Here is an 8,817-nt window from a genome sequence, read left to right as displayed (position 1 = left end):
CAAAACTTGGAAGTATTATGAACTGTGATGGGAATAGTGATAGACTTCAAGGGGACATGGACAGACTGGTGGAATGTAAGATGAAATGTAAGATGGCAGATGATATGTAATGCTCAGAAATGTGACATGATACATTTTTGATCAGAGGAACACAGAAAGATAATAAAGGATGCAATCTAAGAGGAGGGCAGGAGCAGAGAGTCATGGGGGTATATGTACATGAATCGTTGAAGGTGGCAGAATAGATTGGGAAAGCAGTTAAGAAGGTATACAATACCCTGGGTTTTATAAATGGATGCATGAAGAACAAAATCAAGCAAGTTGTAGTGAAGTTTTATAAAACACTGGACAAAGCTGTTCCTATTGGTGGAAGGGCCATGAGCTAGCAGGCATGATTTGCAAAAGAACTAGCTGGAACTTGAGAACAAACATCTTTATGCTGCAAGTATTTAGGATCGAGAATGCACTATCTGAGAGTGTGGTGGAGGCAGGATTAATTGTGGCATTCAAAAGAGAATTGAATCATTATCTGAACAGTCTAAAGAGAAAATAATTGCAGGATTGTGAGAGAAAGGCAAGGGACTAGGTCTTGCTGAGTTGCTCTTCCAGAGAGTTGACATGGTCACAATAGGCTAAATGGTCTCCTTCCCTACTGTAACCGTTCTACTATTCTGTCATTCTATGAATTGCCAGTATAAATAGGCAACCACCTCTGTGGAAGTATGAACTGTCACTGAAATTCTGAACAACTTATTTTAAACGATAGAATGTTAAAATCCTGAATAAACTCACAGTCCTTGCAGGAATCTCAAATCTGGGTGAATCCAGGAAAATGTTGATCTGCTGAATCTTTGTAGGTATCACTTTTTTGAGCGGGTTATACTTTTTTTCTTTTCACACAGAGTCTCTCAGGACTATGAACTGAGTAAAACTCCCTCTGGTGCAACTCCTTTGAGTCTCGTTTCTTCTGATTTTCTTCCTGATAACACTCCTCTGTCTGAGTGTAATTCTATCCTCCCTTGGCAGAATGGCCGCTATCTCCCCATATCTCGAGCAATTCTCTCCTCTCATCTCCTTCCTTGTTAGTTCTGAAATATCCAATACCTGACACGCTCTGATTGGTTATCCCCATCTGCTCTGCTGTAATGGTAATCCAATGAAATCCAAGCTAAATATTAATTCCTGTTCAAATCCCCTGTGTACAATCAGAAAGAACAGTCCACTACTAATTTCAATATGCTTCCAGTTAACTTTTTAGAATCTTTTCTTTTGTCAATGTAACCTTTGAGATTTCTCAAAGTGTGCGGCATGGTGACACAGTGATCAGCACTGCAGCCTCACAGCACCATGGACCTGGGTTCGATTCCTAGCTTGGGTCACTGTCTGTGTGGAGTTTGCACATTCTTCCTGTGTCTGCGTGGGTTACTTCTGGGTGTTCCAGTTTCCTCCCATATTTTGAAAGACGTGCTGGTTAGATGCATTGACCCGAACAGGCACTGGACTGTGGCGACTAGGGGAATTTCACAGTAATTTCATTGCAATGTTAATGTAAACCTTACTTGTGACTAATCAATAAATAAACTTTACTGTAGTGCCACAGGTATGCACATTATAGGATTGCGTTTGATAGGTAGATGAGTGGTTTGTGTTTACTTCCCAATTTGTGGTATATTTATTGTACTGACCAAGGACAAAGCATAGAAGGGAGTTTGAAGGGATTATGGATATTATTGTATGGTTGTTTTGTTTGCTTACTGCCCTTTCTGCATTGTCCCCGGGGCTTCTTTTCTGATCAGAAAAACAGAGCATCACCTGAGCAGCATCTCAACCCAGGAGATCACACCTGCTCCCAGCTCTGCTCCTGCAGTCAAGTGTGAAACGAGTACTGTATCTCTGCTACAGATCAAATTATATCCCTGTCTTGTCTTTCATTTTTGGATGGCACGGTGGCACAGTGATTAATACTGCGGCTTCACAGCTCCAGGGATTAGGTTCGATTAAAGTCTTGGGTGTCTGTCTGTGTGGAGTTTGCACATTCTTCCTGTGTCTGCGTGGATTTCCTCAGCATGCTCCAGTTTCCTCCCACACTCCAAAGATGTGCAGGTTAGGCTGACTGGCCATGCTAAATTGCCCCTTAGTATCACAAGATGTATTGGTTAGGGGATTAGTGGGGTGAATACGAAGGGTTATCGGAATAGTGCCTGGGTGAGATTGTTGTCAGAGAGTTGGTGCAGACCCAATGGACCGAATGACCTCCTTCTGCAATGTAGGAATCTTCTGTTCATATTTTCTTTTAATTTTCCCTCCAAGTTTACTTCAGGCAGTGGGGAGTTGGAACGTACCTTCGCATTGCCCAGTAATATTCTACTACACAACCCAAGTGACTATTAAAGGTGACTGAGGTGTGGGAGAGAGCTTACCAGACACCCATGCACCTGTACTTTCCACCAGCCTTTGCTGGATACCAGGAATGCTGACTGATTTTTAAACCTCCCTACCAAGGGATAGCATGACCCACGGAGCACTGAGTTCAATTAATTCACCACAATCTGGCAAGTGAACCAGTCACCATCCTGGGCTATCTGTCAATGCCACATACTGGAAATGTGTTTCCAGTTGAGCCAATGTGGCTGAATGCATTAATGAGTTTCATATCAGTTCAATATAGCCATAATTGATCAATGCAATATTCTATCTACAGCATACACCTGAGTCCTAGCATTTGGAAAAAAAATGTTCAGAATAATATTTGACAGTTGCTAAATGATAAAGGTTTTGTTGCATGATTTTGCCACAGGACCAGCAATTGCGATGTTCCTACATCAGTGAAGTGTCAGATTCTGCTCCTGTGAATAGTGTATTCTCCTCTACCTGATAGCAACACTTAGAAGGCCATAATATTGAGGATCTGGTGGCTTAGTGCGGAGAGTTGGTGGCATTGTTGTATTGTCATTAGACTAGTAATCTCCCCAAGGCACTGCTCTGGGGATGTGTTCAAATCACACCACGGCAGGTGGTGAAATTTGATTCAATAAAAATCGGAAATTAAAAATGACCTGGTTCACTGATATCCTTTAGTGAAGGAAATCTGCTGTCCTCCTGTCTGCTGGAATAGCCAAGCAAGCCACTCGGTAAGGGCAATTAGGGATGGACAATAAATGCTGGCCCAGCCAGCAACACCCACATCCAATGAATTAAAATAAAAATGATGGGAACAGTTAGCAGCGTGAGCACATGAGACAACCTGTGGGCAATGATTTATATGTGTAATGAGTACGTCATCAAAACACTTAAGCAATAGTGCGCAGTACTCCACAATAACACAAAGGAATCTTTAAGGTATTATCCAGCTGCATTTTATTTATTTTTCATTTGCTCATGGGATGTGGGTGTCACTGGCAAGGCCAGCATTTATCGCCCATTCAGAATTGTTTCTGAGAGGTGGTGCTGTAGTCTCTTAAATTGCTGCAGTCTGTTTGTTGTGGGTACTCCCACAGTGCTGTTAGGAAGAAGCTCCAGGATTGTGACCCAGTGCTGAAGAGAAATGGCAATATCTTTCTGAGTAGATAATTTGGAGGAGTGCTTTCATGTGCCTGCTACCCTTGTTCAGTAGAGGTTGTGGATTTGGGATGTATTATTGAAAAAGTCTTGGGGAGTTGCCACAGTGCACCTTGTGGATCAGAGGTGCTCAGATTTTAACGATTTGAAATCTACTCTTTGGACAGTCATCCTAAGACAATATACGAACTCAGGGTCATTCACAATACAGGCCTTACACTGCCTGTCTAAGGATAAAAAGAAGAACATTGGACCAGGATCACTCTTCTACACCAATATGAAAAAGTTTCCTCCCTTGATTGGAATAGCTATAGCTCTAGCTCGTTAGAGGGGTAGTTTTTACACAAAGTGTGCAGGAAGGTTTTTTGACTCAGTGTGTAGATAGGCCAACTAGAGGTGAGGCTATATTGGATTTGGTGCTGGGAAATGAGCCAGACCAGGTGTTAGACTTGGAAGTTGGTGAACATTTTGGTGATAATGACCACAATTCGGTTACGTTCACCTTAGTGATGGAAAGGGATAGGCATGAACCTTGGGGCAGTAGTTATAGCTGGGGTAAGGGTAATTATGAGGCTATTAGGAGAGAATTAGGGAGCATAGGTTGGACTAGGAAACTACAGGGGCTGGGAACATCCGAAATGTGGAGTTTATTCAAGGAGCAGCTACTGCGAGTCCTTGATAAGTATGTCCCTGTCAGGCAAGGAGGAAATGGTCGAGCAAGGGAACCGTGGTGCACTAAAAAAGTTGATTTGCTGGTTAAAAGGAAGAAGGAGGCTTATGTCAGGATGAAGCTTGAGGGCTCAGGTAGTGCACTGGAAAGCTTTAGATTAACCAGGAGGGAGTTAAAGAGGGAGTTAAGAAGAGCTAAAAGAGGACACGAGAAGACTTTGGCTGATAGGATTAAGGAGAATCCTAAGGCTTTCTTTAGATATGTTAAGAATAGAAGATTGGTTAGGGCAAGATTAGGGCCAGTCAGAGACAGCAGTGGGAAGTCATGTGTGGAACCAGAAGAGATTGGAGAGGCATTGAACAAATATTTCTCTTCGGTATTCACGCAGGGAGATGTAAGTGTAGTTGTGGAGAACACTGGGTTACAGGGTTGTAAACTGGATAGTATTGCAGTAGATAAGGAGGATGTGCTAGATATTCTTGAGGGTTTGGAAATAGATAAGTCCCCTGGGCCAGACGGGATTTACCCTAGGATTCCCTGGGAGGCAAGAGAGGCGATTGCAGAGCCTCTGGCTCTGATCTTCAGGTCGTCGTTGGTCACAGGTATAGTGCCAGAAGACTGGAGGATAGCAAATGTTGTCCCATTGTTTAAGAAGGGGAATAGAGACTTCCCCGGGAATTATAGACCGGTGAGTCATACTTCTGTTGTGGGCAAAGTATTAGAAAAAATTATTACGGATAGGATTTATAGTTATTTAGAGAGTAATGAATTGATTGGAGATAGCACGGTTTTGTGAAGGGTAGGTCGTGCCTTACTAACCTTATTGAGTTTTTTGAAAAAGTGACCAAAGAGGTGGATGGGGGTAAGGCAGTTGACGTGGTATATATGGACTTTAGTAAGGCGTTTGATAAAGTTCACCATGGAAGGCTTCTGCAGAAATTGCAGATGTATGGGATTGAGGGTGATATAGTTAATTGGATCAGGAATTGGCTAGCTGATAGAAGACAGAGGGTGGTGGTTGATGGAAAGTATTCGTCATGGAGTTTGGTTACGAGTGGTGTGCCTCAGGGATCTGTTTTGGGGCCACTGCTGTTTGTAATTTTTATAAATGATCTGGATGAGGGTATAGAAGGATGGATTAGTAAATTTGCTGATGACACCAAAGTCGGAGGAGTGGTAGATAGTGAAGAGGGGTATCATAGTTTACAGAGAGCCTTGGGCAAGTTGCAGAGCTGGGCCGAGAGGTGGCAGATGGAGTTTAATGCGGAAAAGTGTGAGGTAATTCACTTTGGCAGGAATAACAGATGTGTAGAGTATAGGGCTAACGGTAGGACTCTGAATAGTGTTGACGAACAGAGGGATCTAGGTGTATGTGTGCATAGATCCCTGAAAGTTGGAAATCAAGTCGATAAGGTTGTTAGGAAGGCATACGGTGTCTTGGCGTTTATTGGTAGGGGGATTGAATTTAGGAGCCGCAACGTCATGTTGCAACTGTACAAAACTCTGGTGCGGCTGCACTTGGAGTATTGTGTACAGTTCTAGTCCCCACATTATAGGAAGGATGTGGAGGCATTGGAGAGGGTGCAGAGGAGGTTTACCAGGATGTTGCCTGGTATGGAGGGAAGGTCCTATGAGGAGAGACTGAGGGATTTGGGGTTGTTTTCGTTAGAAAGAAGGCGGCTAAGAGGGGACCTTATTGAAACATACAAGATGATTAGAGGTTTATACAGGATGGACAGTGATAGCCTTTTTCCTCGAATGGAGAAAGCTAGCACGAGGGGACATAGCTTTAAATTAAGAGGTGGTAGTTATAGGACGGATGTCAGAGGTAGGTTCTTTACCCAGAGGGTGGTGGGGGAATGGAACGCCCTGCCTGCTGCAGTTGTAGATGCGCCTAGTTTGGGGGTGTTTAAGAGGTCCATGGATAGGTTTATGGATGGAAAGGGATTGGTTTAGGTTAGAGGGTCATTGCTTTTTTCTTAATTGGTCGGCGCAAAATCGTGGGCCGAAGGGCCTGTTCTGCGCTGTAATGTTCTATGTTCTATGAAAAGGCATTAGTAAAGCACACGAGCATTTACAACAGTCTGGCAGTTTTGTGGCCACTGTTTCTAGAATTCTAACGTAGGTTAATTCATTGAATTTAAACTGCATGATGGGATTTAAACTCTTATCCTCCAAATCATTAATCCAGGCCTCTGGATTATAAACCTTGTGACATTACATTGCTTCTGTAACCTTAACAGTCAAGATTTAATGTTGGATAATATTGACACTTATTCTATGGGTCCAGGATGTCTTCTATTTTTAACATAAACGCAAATATTTGACACCAGCTTTGTGCTGTAGATCCTTACCCATTTGGAACTGGGTTGAGACCCAAGGATCAAATCTTACAATAATGCAGCAATGGCTCCTTGTAGTGCACAAAATACTTACAGTCAACTAGGGTAGGTGGAGTCACATTTCATCAGCCTGGGTTAAATCTGAGTTCAGTTCTATAAGGCGAATGTGTAACCCACTGCTGACCCTGTTAACAGGTGGAAGTATTCTAAATCTGCACTAATTGTATTCTGTGTTCAACATACGGAAGCAACTTACACAGGATTTTTACAGTCGTCTTTACCAAATTTGCACACTGTAAGTATAGAATTTAGTTTCCATTATATTGTCATATAAAGTTTATTCTTACTTTTTCCACAGACAATAAGTGTGCAGAAAACACCCATTGAATGTGTGCTGATTCCATGCATGCACAGTGCACAGAAAGTGCACACCATGTATTCACCAAATGTGTGGTGTGCAAGAAGTGTGCGATCTACTGGAAACTAGTTCCTGATTGACTGGTCAATCGCAATCAACGTTTTGTGTACCTCTGTTCTAAATGGTACACATTGCTCTCATTGTGTACCAGCAGTAGAGAGAATAAATGATGGTGGTGAATGGGGTACAGATCAAGCAGGGTGCTTTGTCCTGGGTGGTGTCAAACTTCTTAAGTGTTGTTGGAGCTGCACCCATTCAGGCAAGTGGAAAGTATTCCATTACACTCCTGCTTTGGCCTTTGTAATAACTGAGGAGCCAACTGGAAAGGAACAAAATTTTATTTATCAAAGCCAAAGTTAAACCACAACCCTGTGTTACATGTACATGAGTCCCGTCCGGGATGATAGGACACTGGACCCGCTCAGTGGTCTGCCTTATCAAGGGCTTGGGATACATGTTCCACCTGGTTAGACAATTGCCTATTATCACAGGAACTCATATTCCATGAATCTCACAGGAAGGTCAATTAGGGATTCCTCATGTAAGTTCTGGTAGTTATCACAGCCTTGTAAATGGTGGATAGGCTCTGGAAAGTCAAGAGTGAGTTATTTGTGACGTACTTCCCAGCTCCTGACCTCCTTTTGTAATGTAATATTTTTATGACTGGATTTGTTAGGTTAATGGTCATTGGTGATTCTCCCCCTGGGGTATTGATGGCAGGTGATTCAGTGATATTAATGTTTGAAGCTAAGACTTCACTGAAATCATATGGATTGAATTTTGTTGGATGAAGAGGAGCTTCTGTGATGGGGGGGGGCTTCAAGGAGGTGGCCGAGATGGATCTTTCGTGTGGTAAATCTGGCTAAAGCTGGTTACAAGCTCCTCAACCTTATCTTTCACACTGACATGTTGAACCTCACCATCATGTTAATGGAGCCTCTTCCTCCATTAAAATTTTTAAATGTCCATCATTATTTACAGCTGGATGTAATAGGAATGCAGAACTTGAATCTGATCCATTGTATCTGGAATCATTTCATTCTACTGGTTCCACTGCCTAGTTGTGCTGCGTTGTAGCCTCACCAGGCTGACACATCATTGCTGCTCTTGACAAGCTCTTCACTCCTTATTGAACCAGGGTTTATTCACCAGCTTGATGATCTTGATAGAGGGACAGCTATGCCAGGCACGAGGTTACAGATTGTGATGGAATATACTCTGCTGCTGACAATGACCCACAATATCTTGTGAATGTTTGAAATAACTCAGAAAGCCAGCTAGAAAAGAACACTGTTTTATTTTATGAAGCAAAAGTTAAACCACAACCTGTGGTACATGAACACAAGTCTCATCTGGAGTGTTAAAACAATGGACCCATTAAAGCTCAGCGGCCTGGCTTGAAATGAATCAGGTAATGACATATTACCATGGGAACTCGTATTCTACAAGTCCTATTGGAAGGTCAATCAGGGATATCCCATGTAAGTCCCGGGGATTATCACAATGTTTTGAGCTGCTAGACGTATTCTGAATCTATAGCTTTTGGTGCAGTGTTAGTGCCACACAACGCAATGTAGGATGTCCTCATTGTGAAGCTGGGACTTTGTATCTGACAGAACTGTGCAGTGGCCACTTCTACGGATGGTATTGTGGATAAGATGTAACTGGGCAAGGTAGGTAGATCGGGAAGGATAAGGTCATGTAGGATTTTCTGTTTTGTTCTTTCTCTCACCACCTGCCACAAGTTCAGTCCTTCAGGATTTGGATGGTTTAGCCAGTAGTTGTGCTTCCAAACTACTTTTGGTGATAGATACTGGGGTGAGCATCAA

This window comes from Carcharhinus amblyrhynchos, chromosome 20, assembly GCF_965287045.1.
Source record: "Carcharhinus amblyrhynchos chromosome 20, sCarAmb.v2.hapA, whole genome shotgun sequence".
Taxonomy (NCBI): domain Eukaryota; kingdom Metazoa; phylum Chordata; class Chondrichthyes; order Carcharhiniformes; family Carcharhinidae; genus Carcharhinus; species Carcharhinus amblyrhynchos.
This window is presented reverse-complemented; position numbering follows the sequence as displayed.